Genomic DNA, 14131 nt, shown 5'->3' with positions numbered 1-14131 from the left:
TTCTTTTTTCTAATTACCGAAGAAAAAAAATACGAAGAATCTTTTAAAACATTTTTTAAAAATGAATTCGTATCCCATTTTTTTACTGTTTATAGATATTGCTAAATTTTATTCTATATTTTAACATTTTTCTATGAAGCATCCGTCGAAGAGTGCTATTTTTGGCATTAAGGCAACATAAATCTTCGATAAAGGAATATTATATCTTCGCCAAATCATTTTTCTGACCCTAAAAAGGTTCACTAAAAGTTGAACGAGTACAAAATTACGAAAGGTCAAAAAAGGTAAACATAACATTATCTGGGTTGTAGTAAAGTACTAGCCTACATAATTACACGAGCTTTGTAAGGATTTTGATGGCAGCCAAACATCTCGTTTATCTCCCGAATAATTTTCAATTTTACTATCCTAAATTAAATGGTGGTCCGATTTTCGCGCAACTTTTAATGGCTACTCAAAGGCTACGATAATAAGATGGCTAATGCGTTTTTAAGTTATCGGAAATATGGATGATTTTTACGATCTGTTTTTAATATCGCTCGATGTTCATCCGAACAGATAAACATTGGAACATAAATGGAAAAGTATTTTCAGATCGATAGGAAATTTATTGCCAGAGCCAGGTTTAAGTTTAAATTACTATTTTACTGCATTCACCTACATTATCTATTAAGTGACTGAGTGCTAGTGGTATAAAACATTTATTTTTACAAATCCATACACATTATTTATTCGCGTCCAAATCTATTACAAGTTGTTTCATATCACAATTAGCGGTGATATAAATCGAATGAAAACATTCGAGCTATTCGATCGTTAAGTTATTGAAATGATTTACTTGATTATTATTTTCTATTTTTAAAGCATGATTGATAAAAATGTGTAAAAAACAGGTTTACAATATAACTTAAAACAAAGTACAAGTATGTAATAATAATTTTATTTGCAACAGAAGATTTACACTAAGAATAAGAGTGATCATCTTGTCTCGCAGAATTGATCATCTTGCCTTCATAGGTAACATCGCGTGTACCCGATGTGGTTGCCCTATGCACTATCTGGGTATGGTAAGGGTAAAAGTAGAAAAGGATAAGAAAATACGTACATCGAGTACGTCGATTGCTGTGAATTAATAACTATGTAGTGTAGATATCTTTATTTCTGTAATTTGATTTTCAATGACTTATATTTTCAAATCAATTATCGATCTAAAAAATATTGTTTTTTACCGAACAGAAGAAGAGTTAAAGTTATCTACACTGCATAGAGGAAGACCGGAGAAAACTTGGCATGATAGAGTATTTCAAATAATAAATTGGTCAGGTCAGAAGTCGGAATAATTGGCGGCTATGTATGAGGAGAAGCATGGATGTAGAAGAGGCAAAAATTTATTGCAAAAACAGATTGTTGTGGAGTTCTATTCTCTCTGCCTACCCCTGCGTTACCGTTATTGAAAAATTGGTGTTGTAAAAGTAATTGAAATGGAAATATCGAAGTTTGTCGATACATAAACAGTCTTTAAAAGTTATAAAATCTAGCATTTATATTAAAATATTTGGAAGCGATATGGTGATTGGCTAGTTTTTTAGTCAGTAAACTTTTATTTGAATCGACGCCTATAATAGATATTTAAAATTTCGATTTAAAATTGTTGTACTTTTTCCAAGAAATTAGGTCAAAAGTAACTTAAGCCCTTAACAAATAATCGATTGGTGTATATTTCAGTCTTTCCTTCCCCACTCATTCCATTTCACCTGCAGACAAGCCTCTAAAATAGAGACTTGGCGGGTCATTTGTTTTTATTTGACTTGTTTTTTTATTTGATCAATTAGTGCTTCCACCCACTAACCTTTTTTTATAAAAATGTAAATACACTTTACAATGATTAAAGAAAACACTTGTTTTTTACCACTTGAGTTTTATTATAGACTACATGTTTCAGAAGTTAAACTTCCATCATTCAGGTCTGTATAATAGTTATTATACAGACCTGAATGATGGAAGTTTAACTTCTGAAACATGTAGTCTATAATAAAACTCAAGTGGTAAAAAACAAGTGTTTTCTTTAATCATTGTAACATGTCTTACCACAAAGTTAATGCCGAAACAATAAATAAAATATAAATACACTTTTATCGTAGTATCGTACACTTATGTACTACATTATGGCATTTTTGGATGGGGGGAAGTTATAAAAACGCCTTGAACCCTATCAAAACAGTTCAAAGAACTATAATTAAAGTCATTTTAAAGAAAAGAAACCTATCCAACAATTTTTTTTCAATATTCAAAGTCCCAAAAGTAGAAACCATTAAAAAAACAGTAATTCTCCGACTATTTAAGCGTGAAAAATATTTAAAACTAAAGAAAAGTTCATCTTCCAGATACCAACATGACTTAACATTACCAAAATGCAATACCAAGTCATTAAAATGTAAAAAAAAAAAAAATAATTACTTTTATAAATTTTAATTTAAGAAAAAAATTATTAAAATAAAAATTAATTATTTTACCAACAAGCATAAACAATAAATAATAATTGTCAGTCCCTTTCCAAGCACAAGAGCTTAGTCTCATTATCGGACAGAACTGGGTTATTGATTTTAAGATTGTAAAAGTAGAAATGTCTAGAAAATGAATAAAAATTACAAAAAAAAACTTTTGTAACTACATTAAAAATAAAAATAAAAATAAAAAACGTTCAAACTTTTTTTAATGAATTCTTAACGCTAAAGATAGTCCTCTACCTGATTCTCTTTCAATGATAAAGAGAATCAACCTTCGCGATGGACAAAGTTTGTCGTTTAATTAAATATTGTTTCAGCGTTTATGGCCAACGCTCACTGCCCCAGGGTGTTAGGAAAATGTAGCAGAATAAGCATAAAAGGAGATGGAATAAAGCCGTTAAATTTGAAAGCGGGAAAAATATACATGTCGGAACCCAGATATCGCCAGGAGAATAAAATCTAGCTCACAGAAACCCATAAACCGTGCGGTGCAATGAATTATCGAGATATTGTTGATTTCTTAGCATGGTTGGGGAAATTTGTTGATCTGGGAATATGGAAGTCTGGGCACGTGTCATTGGCTGGTTTAAGTAATCAGTTTATATACTGTGTAACATTTACCACTATACCTATGATTGATAACCATATTGGAGTAAGATTTGATGTCCTGGGAAATGTGAAATTGGTGCTTATGTATTTATTTATAATAAGACCAAAAAGTATTATTTCAACCTCAAAGTATTGCATCCTATCGAAGATTTTCAAAAATATATCTCGTGTTACTTTCGTTGTGTCAATCTTTATAAATACGAAAAAAAACCTTCTGACATCATGTAGCTCATAAATACATATATTGTCCGCCTCCGCAGTGTAGTGGTGAGCACGTTTGCGTACCGTGTTGGGGTCCCGGAATCGATTCAAAGACCAGTAGGGTCAAAATAAACAAATATCGATTTTACTCTTTTTATTTATTCAATATCATCTTTTATTGGTACCCTACAGCGCAGGACTGATCATCTTACCTTCATATAATAAACGATCAAGTTAATACCATGTCGATTTGATGCAGTGCCCCATGCACCATTGGGTGTGGATAAGGGTTTAAATAAAAAGAAGGCGTATTTATTGTCGCAACCATTTGCGAGCTATTGAAAATTTTCTAATGTATTATTTTTGACCACGATTTCGAAGCCTTGAAAATATTTGTTTAAAAAAAATTTAAGTCATTTTGGAGAAGTATCTGGGAAAGCGGAGGCACATGTGCTTTAATCTACAAGGACTGTTATTTGATGAAGTGCATACGTGGCAGAGAGAGATGCTAGTTATTGCTTTTTACCAGGGTATCTAATATACCTCTGCTTGCTAAGTTATGAACTTACTCCATTGAAAGATTCATGCTTGGTTTAAGCCTGAGCGATAAAGTAAGAAATTACGAAATCAGGAATAGAGCCAAAATAGAAGATACCATAGATTGCGTGGCAAGACTCAAATGGCAATGGGCAGGACATATTGCAAGACAGGACTCCACAAGATGGACCCCAATTTTTTTGTTGTTCAAGATGGGAACCTTGAAAGAAAACACAGGCGTTGGAAAACCCCAAAAAAGATGGTCCGACGACATAGCCTCTGTGGGGGGTAGAAACTGGCTGCAAACAGAAACCGACCGAAAGAATTGGAAGGATACGGAAGAGGCAACCAAACAACAACATGGAGAATAGAAGGCTACAGAATAAGAAGAAGGCTAACTTAAAATCCTCGTTGAAATGGCGCGCTGTGACGCGTATACAATAGACATTTTGTAAAATGATTAAATAATGTTGGTACCGCTGCCCACTCCGTGCACACACGGGTCGGTGGGGAAATTGCTGCACGAGAAATATGTGTTCCCCGCTCTCGCGTGTAAACAACGAATTTTAAATATAGCGTATTCGAGATGGCAAGACCGAAATTCATCGACTTTATTAATCTGTATGCGAGGAAAATACACACATATATTTGTAATGGCATGTACTAAATCGTTTTTTATTGGTATGCCAATCGCCATTTTACCTCCGCTTGTTGAGATATTTTTAGAAGGCGATTCGACGCTGAATACCATCTATCTTGGCGGCCACATTACTCCAGACTATGTACATCGAGCATTAAACACATCGATACGGAGATGCAAGACCTCGTATTTCATCTTCGGAGTGCATTCGGGTGAAGGTGATTCGATCGAAAGATTTGTATTCGAAAACATTCTTAGAAATTTCAAAAATTCCAGCACTTTTTTAGACTTGCTTTCAATTGTAGAAAAATAATCTCCTCTTAAGGCAGGATGTTCGGTAGCCTGCAACTTAATTGTCTTTAAACCCGGGTAACATTTAATGTAATTGAATTTTTTCCGTAAAACACCGTTTTTGTACTGAAAATATAAGTTTTTCTTCGAAATAAAAATAGGATTTTTAATAAGAAATGAGAAAGGCAAGGATTTAAAAATATGTTTTCATATTTAATACATTCCTTACAAAAATCATATTCTATGAAATATTTTTAAAATACACGGAGATATGTGTGGCCCTTCGCGCAGCCGGTCACTTACTGAATCGGATGTTTGCGAGTACCCCCTTAAACAAAATAAATCATTGAGACAGTACAAAAATGCTAAAGTTTATCCAAATCTGTACTTATTGTCGTTGGAAATTTCATTTAGAATTACTTTTACACTGATTTTTAGCACATGGGATTATAGATCGATGGTAATTTATTACAAAAACTATGATTTAGGACCTATGGGGAAACGCCTATCTATTATGGAGAAAATTATATGGGCAGAGTCTCTGATAGAAAAGGTTTGATATCACACAATCCGAAAAGTTACTCAACTGCTCCTTATCCCAACGCAAGGGTGGTATTATCAAAATAATACAACGTTATGTGGATTAAGTTTCAGGATTCCAGATAACATATATACATATTAGATTAAAAAAAAACCTTGATCCAATAGGAAATATTATAAAACTCTGGATATTACGTATAGTACCTTAAAAAATTCTCCGGGTTTAGCTCAAAAAAATAGCGGGACACGATCGATTCTTTGTTTGTCTGACTTAAAACAGAGAATAGAATAGCAAGTCAGGCATTGCAATGAAAAAGAATTGAAACAAAAAACAAACTTAGAAAAAGCTAAAATTTACACAGAACAAAAAAAAATACTTTTTTATGTAAAAAAGTAACTTACGAAAATGAATTAATAAAATAATATTCGGCATCAATACGAATGTGTATATTTGAATAAATATCTGATAAAATAAATTAAATTGAAAAAAAAATACAACCATTTTAAGGGGTTTTTTCTTTGAACCGTTTTTTTTCTTCTTACATAAGCTTGACAATGAATAATGAATGAAATTGTAGTCAAGTAGAATCGTGTTTTTCCATAATACATGTGTGTTCCGTGTTTAGACAGGTTTCTACTGATATACTACATCTTCTGGATACTGTCCAGAAAATTCTTTGTTTACTCCAGAGCTTTCGGGCGAATATCAAAATTATGAAGGTATTCTACTCTAACAGGATTAGTTACGACTGTATTATACCGTCTTGTGTTATATATGGTGCATATAGAAGGTTAGAATTATTAGGGTGTATATTTAAAATGGATACACTTCCATACCTGGTTGGAACCAGGACTCTATTGTGAACTGTCAGTTTAGCTTCCGCTAATAGGGTTTTATTTGCTATAACTGAATTCAGAATTGAACTATTTTAAATGATTGATAATGAATAGTTTTCCTCTGCTTCTAATACTAACCACATTTGCCTCATAAATTTGTTTAACTGTTCTTTCATCATTCATTCGATGCACATGCTCAAACCATCTCAACACACACCTCTTAATTTTATCAATAATGCTTATCTCAGCATTGCATTCTTCCTAATATCTCCATTTGAACATCTAGCAGTCATCGTTTTTCCGCATATCACATTTATATTTATGTATATTTAACTTACTATGCTAATTATAACGTCGACAGATTTCTAGAGAATTTGCTGAGAATTTACTGGGCCAACGATTTGTCTTGAGCTGGTTAAGTGATCATTTTGCACACGTGCAACATTCACCAATTCTGCCCATATTCACAACCACACTACTCACATTTTTGGATATATTGATCAATCTCGTTCCTGTATTCAGTACATATGAGTTCTCAACAGCTTTCTTCCATATTCTTCTTCACCTATGTTGAGATGTCAAAATTACATACAAAATAACTCCTAAGTCGAGGTAATCCAGATTTGTGAACAAGTATTTGGACACACTCTAAATGTTGTACATACACACCGTTTTTCGTAATATGAAAATAAGAGAAAAGAGAAAAGAGATTAATACTAAATTCGTTCCGATTATTTTATTTTATAAAACTACACATACATACTTTGCTACGTATATTTTTGAATATAACTAAAGTGTTTTTTGTGAAATAAAATTTCGCCAATTTGTTGGAAAAACGACATTTTTTCCACCGAAAGCACCTTCGCAAATTTCATTTTAACCATTCCTTCTACCTTTCGAGCGAGCTGATTGTAAAATCGATTTTCGCTTTGCAAACCTACTTGTAGACACGCCGCCAGAGTTCAACGAAAAACTACAATCCCGAAGCGAGCCATGGTTGATTTACAACAAATTCCGTGCTCACGGAACACGCGATCCTAATTTGTTCAACTTTCTGAAAGAACTAACCTGTAAACCTGAATGTAGGCAGGCACTCGCATAATGTAATGTTAAATTTGAAACAGTGTCACGACATTAAACGGATTTAGGATCCAGTCTTAAATAAATAGTTAATTAGTTTACAAAATAAAGCATTTATAAATTGGAGCACAGTTTTAATTGTTATAGTATTTATAATATTGTAAACAATTCTACGAATTTAAATTAAGGCGAGATGATGGCTCGCAACTTAATTTTCTTTAAACACAGGTAACATTTAACGTAATTGATTTTTTGCTTATAACACCGTTTTTGGATGGAAAAAAGTTTTTTTTTTATCAAAATAAATATATGGTTCTGAAAAGAAAAGAGTTGAAATGAATATAATAATTACAATTTTTCAATATATATTCTAAAAAAATCAAATTCTAATGTTTTTTTTCAATTTTTGTGGCTCATCGTACAGCCGGTGGCGCACTGAATTGTATATTTACGAATACACCCTTGATAGGAAGCTTTTTCTGCAATGCAATTATACCGAATTCAGTGACCACACAATGCCAAACATAACTTGAATACTAGCAGTGGCGACCAGATGGTGTGACGTCTGATTGGAGTAAATCATGAAGTCTATATCACGAGCGTTACCCTTATGAAGGCTACTACGCCACGAGTACCCACCCTAACCCCATACTGGCTGCTGTACAGCTAATGTTAGTGAACTCGGTGGGGGATGGTAACCTTGAAACACAATAACAAATTCAGCACTAGAGAAAGTGCATGTTTTATGTACTCATTTCATCAGTTATTTTATTAACAATATTTTTAGAGTAATCAATGACTAAACCTCCTTATTCCCATCTAAAAAACGCATTCGTTTCTGTTCATATATCAATGAAAATCTTGATAGTAACCTCCATACGGGACGCATTCAGTATTTGTTTACCAAATTTGAACACAATCTAAATATCATTGATAAGCAAAAATTAATGATTAAAGAAAACACTTCGTTTTTTACCACTTGAGTTTTATTATTGACTACATGTTTCAGAAGTTAAACTTCCATCATTCAGGTCTGTATAATAACTAATATTATAATTATACTAGTTATTATACAGACCTGAATGATGGAAGTTTAACTTCTGAAACATGTAGTCTATAATAAAACTCAAGTGGTAAAAAACGAAGTGTTTTCTTTAATCATTGTAACATGTCTTACCACAAAGTTAATGCCGAAACAATAAATAAAATAGCAAAGATTAATATTATTATTATTAAAAACGGTTTATGTATTGTACATTTTCAGTTTAAAAAAAAACTTAACTGATTTCTAAAACTTGCATTTGGAACTATTGTATTATATAAACTCGTATTATTATTATTACGTAAACTCACAAAAAAATAATATACCTAAATAACTTCATGCTAACTTAGAGTCATTGTATTATTTAAAATCATGCCTTTAGTGAGAAAGTGAGTGTTTTTGCCTCGAATTTTCAGTTATGAATTACAGGAAATCATAAAGGGTAAACCTACTCACAAGTAGGTTTTAGATATAAACCTAATTAAATTGAAGCCTAAGTATTGCTATAACAAGCGGTGTTTCGTTAGCCGTAGCTAGATTTTAGAGTTACTTGGATTTTACTTGGTAATTTAAAAAAAAATATTAAATGAACTGTGTATGTTTTTTTTCAGTTAAAGTCTAACATGTGTTATTATTTTTATAATTATTTATTCAGATACTGAAATATTGACCCTACGGAAGAAATGTTTATCAATATCTATCGTTTATATACGACAAAATCTGAAAGTCTGAGCATTCTCGAGTTGAGACACCTTTAATACTAATATATGTTTGTAGACGATATCGGTGTAAAAGCACACATTGATTTATTTTCTGTAATCAATAAAAAATACAACATTTCTAAAGAAAACTCCGGATTTTTATGAGTAGTTTATTTTTCCTCTTGACGTTAAATTAGATTTTTTCCTTATTCTTTGTTACTTGTAGATAAACCTAAATAAATCTTCAATATGAGTACAAACAGACTTCGCGAATTTCTTTCAATAAATTTTGATATTCTTTTTTTTTCAATATAAAAACATTGCCTGTATACATTGAAATAATCCCCTTTTTATTTGATATTGTATTTGCACAGGAATAATTTCATTTGCATACAAACAAATATTTTGAAACAACTAATAAATAAAACACATTTACGTAGGAAAAAGCACATTTATCATTACAAAGATAATTTGAAAACTTGTATCAAAAACTTGGTAGTATCTTTTCTAATTTTATTGGAAAAGATACTACCAGAGATACAAAACAAAGGTCAAAGAATATTTCAGCAGGATTTAACCCCCTGCCACAAATCCAAAAAATGATGAAATTGTTCACACAAAAACAATGAACTATGTTGGACTGGTCAAAAATTTTGCCAGACATAAACCTAATTGAAAAATCTTTCGGCAATCTGTAAGAATCGGCTCTCCAAAATCGATTGCACTACGGTGGAAAAGCTCATTTTGTCCATAATTCAGGTATGGTTTTGAGACGAAAAAATGGCACCCACGTGCCAAAACCTTATATAATAGATGCCAAGAAGAAAAAATCTTTGATTGAGACCAAATGAGATCATATTAAATATTAATTTGTGATATCACTAATAAACAAAAGATTTCACAAAACTTTTTACGAAAATACAACAAAAGTTTTGTGTCAATTAATCTGTTCGATACTGTATATTCAATAATGAGCGAATAATGAACGTTACACAAGTGTATAAAAAAACAAAGAATGATACATGTTTCATATCAAGTTGAGACACCTTTAAAATTGACATCTCATCCGTAGGATGAATAATCCAGTAACCTATTTATTAATTATTGTTAATATTGTTAAAATGTATTTCGGCTAAAGCGTGAATTTACCTAAAAATTATGAATAAAATATTTTTAATTGAGGTTAGCCTCTGGGTGTAAAATATCTCCAGGGCATTTCTAATGTTGCTGAATGTTTTCACAATTAAGGATTTATGGGAATATAATGGATTTTCAGAATCGCGCCTGAAACAATACATGAACAGTACATATTTACTCATGATGAACGATTCAACATATAATTTTATTTGGCTAAAATTGTTTATAATGTTTGGTTGTTATAATTTAGTATGAAATAGTCTTCAAATGTTTTGATGCAATTTATGCAAATGAAACAAAGTGTATAAAATTGTATCATTTATTATTTATTTTGTATGTATGTGTGTAATAAAAATATATATTTTAATTCAACCATAGATGCTGCCGTAAACTCAATTATGAAGCGACGTGAGATTTATGATATTTATAGGAGTTTAAAAAAATTGTCTATAACATTTTGAGTGTGTCCAAATACTTGTTCACAAATCTAGATTATCTCCAATTAGGAGCTATTTTTAGTTTTTCATCTATGATAAGATATTTTTTTAAAAATGTGGTTGTCAATCATGCGTAGAATGATGAACGTTACACGAGTGTAATGCGATCAATAATTCATTAATTACCAGTCTATGATAGGTCATAAGCCTCGTAAATACGCAGAAGACTTCTATACCCTTCTTCATCTATGTTGAGAAGTCAAATTGTTGAATCTAATAATAAATTTTTATGACTATTTGGGATATTATGAGCTCGCAAACATTATGCGCCAATATTATTGGCACACCAGATTACTTTCAGCAAAATACGATCGTAACCGCTGAAAAAGAGAGCCTAGCCACAAGATTATCAAGCTCCAATTGGTTAAAATGTTAATCAAACTCTCGTAACTTTGCTGTATAAAATATTGGCGGTTTTTGCTCGACCAAAACATTATACGAAATATTTTATGGAACATTATAAACCGCTTTACATACTTAAAATAAATATTATTTTTTCATACTCGTATTCCATTTAAAATACCTATATGTGGTTTTTATCATAATATATTAATAATTGAAAATGTTAGAACGAGTGTTTTACATTTTATAGTTGTTTTTTAGTTGTCAGCACGCTCGGCTACCGTTCTGGAGGTCCTGGGTTTGATTCCCAGGGGGGGTCAAATAAATATAAGTGATTTTTTCACTCTAATATTTATTCAATATCACCTTGGACTGGCACCTGAAGCGGAGGGCTGATCACCTTTCCTTCGTGTGTTAACGATCAAGATAACACTGCGTTTATAAAATGTAGTGCCCTATGCACCATTGGAATGGGGATAAGGGTTTGAATTGAAATTGAATTATAAGTATTTATTACGGTCTTATTATATACAAGGTTTATAGATCATTAAGAGGATTTTTGTTACTTATGAAATAAGAATTAAAAAACTAGTTTTTTTACCATTCGAGTTATACTTATTTATTTTTATTTTAACATTACACGGAATTTGTTTCTTATCGTTTAATAAAAGCCTGTTTATTTCAATCTGTGTTGGGAAAAGGAGGAATAAACTAGTGTGGACTAATCAGCAACATCTTAGTATTTGCTCATTGCTGGAACCACGTAAAACTCATCGGGAGAAGCAGGGCTGTTGACTATCGTCAACAAGTTATCCGTAATAGGTAATAATGGTTGAGTGGAAATGCGAGGACTGACCAATCTCTGTAAATGTCTTTGCATTGTTCCGTGTCTGTCTGCTGTGCTGGTCGGGGTTGTGGGCGTCTGTGTACCGGCCAACGTCGGGTCGGAATCGCATCTAGCTGACTAATTGAACTAAATACTAATCCCTTCCACTGCCTGCACTGGGGTACTTCTAGAAAATTTGATGACGGATTTAATAAATAACGAAACCCTTATCCGCACCCAAATGGTGCATAGGGCACTGCGTCATATAAAAGCAGTGTTATCTTGATCGTTTACACATGAAGGAAAGGTGATCAGCCCTCCGCTTCAGGTACTAGTCCAGGGTAATATTGAATAAATATTACAGTGAAAAAATCACTAAAATTTATTTGACTTCCCTGGGAATCGAACCCGGGACCTCCAGAACGGTAGCCGAGCGTGCTGACCATTACACTACGGAGGCGGAGGTGATGGATTTACAAACTTATATTTATTTTGATTGGCAGCGACAGGTATATTGAAATCTTTTAAATGTAAATTCACAGTAAAATCGGGATACAATTTTAAATTGTTTCACATTTTCAATCAATTTCGCAACTTGGTTCAAAAAAAAAATTGCTTAGCAAGAGCAGATCTGTCAGGAAGCAAGCCTAGATGCTTCTGTATCAAATCTGGACATGCGGTGGGACAGCTTTCAATATCGTTAACAAGCCTTCTGTTCCACTAGAAGAGGGTTCGGCATTTTGTGTCCTAGCTCGGTTGATTGTGCCAATGTCCTTCAATATTTTTATCATGTATGATAACCTCGTTAGAGTCATCAAACGCTGAAACTGAAAACAAAAAAATTTAAAAAAGGTCAAGTTTATTGTTATTTTATTTACCCTGTTTGTTTTACGATAAGCATATTGTTATTTTTCCGACTGCAATAATAATAATTTATAGTTGGCAGTGCGGTCTTAAATTTAATTTCTGTAATTGATTCGGCTTACACTTTGTGGTAATATCTATCCATTTTTATTTTTATTTTTACTTGGTAAATACCACTATTCGTGTTTCGATGCATTCCGCATCTTTTTCAAACACCATAATTTAATAATTAAAGAAAACACTTCGTTTTTACCACTTGAGTTTTATTATAGACTACATGTTTCAGAAGTTAAACTTCCATCATTCAGGTCTGTATAGTAACTGAATTATTATACAGACCTGAATGATGGAAGTTTAACTTCTGAAACATGTAGTCTATAATAAAAATCAAGTGGTAAAAAACGAAGTGTTTTTTTTAATTATTGTAACATGTCTTACCACAAAGTTAATGCCGAAACAATAAATAAAATACCATAATTTAATTTAATATAATTATTTATTTCCAAATTTAACTGATTTAAAAAGCATTTTCCAACGAAACAACTGATTTTGTTCACAGCTTGATGGATGCAATGGCAACACCCAATACCGCAAGTATTTATTTGGCTACTGAAGTTAACGGCTCGCGCAGACGTGCAACAAGCTCTAAATATAGGGAACAGCTAATCTAAACCGAGTCTTCGTGTTCTGATGCATCGTACCAGTAAAGACGTAATAATGTTTACATACAACAATCCTTGAGTAATTGCTCAACTCTTTCTCTACCGTACGCTTTGTGGCCACGCGAAAATGTTTTTCTTCCAAATTATTTATTTATATTTCATCATACACATAACTACATTTCACGATACAGTAAAACCTCGCTACAGCGTACTAATTGGGGGGAGGGAGTGTCCGTTGAAACCGGAAGTCCATTATATAAATATAGGTTTAAAATAAGTCTAAATAATTTCTTATTCTTCTTCTTCTTCTTTTTGTAGATCCTAGGGATCTGTTAGTGCCTCCGCATGTCGCTCTTGAGATGTTGACTCCCAGCTGTCTTTCCATCTTTTCGGAGGTCTGCCTGGGGGTCTGCGTCCTTCAGGGTTACCTTGAAAGGTGATACGTGGAAGTCTGTCTTCTCACATTCTGTTTATATGTTCATTCCAGTATCGCCTTCGTTGTCGTCCCCACCTCACGATATCCTCCGTCTCACACATGCTTCAGATGTCGGTATTTCTTACTCGGTCTCGCAATGTGTTTCCGGTTATGGATCGGAGAGTCTTCATCTCGGAGGTTCAAATTCGAGATTTTGTTCTGGAAGTATCTAAAAACATTGTTTTTAAATATGAACACTGCATTTAGATATAAATAAACAATACAAAACACAAAACAAAAATGATATTATTACTCCCCCAAATACTATCGCTCCGGCTGGTGCAGTCTACGAGCAGGACGGCATTATGTCTCAAAATTAATTGCTAGACGTATGACGTGATTA

At 32.5% G+C, this 14131-nt stretch overlaps 1 protein-coding gene across 1 annotated transcript in view; it reads left to right on the top strand.

Annotated features, from left to right (window-relative positions):
- LOC148299917 (uncharacterized) overlaps positions 1-14131 on the top strand; it is a 76297-nt gene that overhangs the window by 544 nt on the left and 61622 nt on the right. The window lies entirely within an intron of this gene.

The sequence above is a fragment of the Brachycentrus maculatus genome, unplaced genomic scaffold (assembly GCF_059751285.1).
Source record: "Brachycentrus maculatus isolate JH-2025_06_01 unplaced genomic scaffold, ASM5975128v1 h1tg000885l, whole genome shotgun sequence".
Lineage (NCBI taxonomy): Eukaryota > Metazoa > Arthropoda > Insecta > Trichoptera > Brachycentridae > Brachycentrus > Brachycentrus maculatus.
This window is presented reverse-complemented; position numbering and strand designations above follow the sequence as displayed.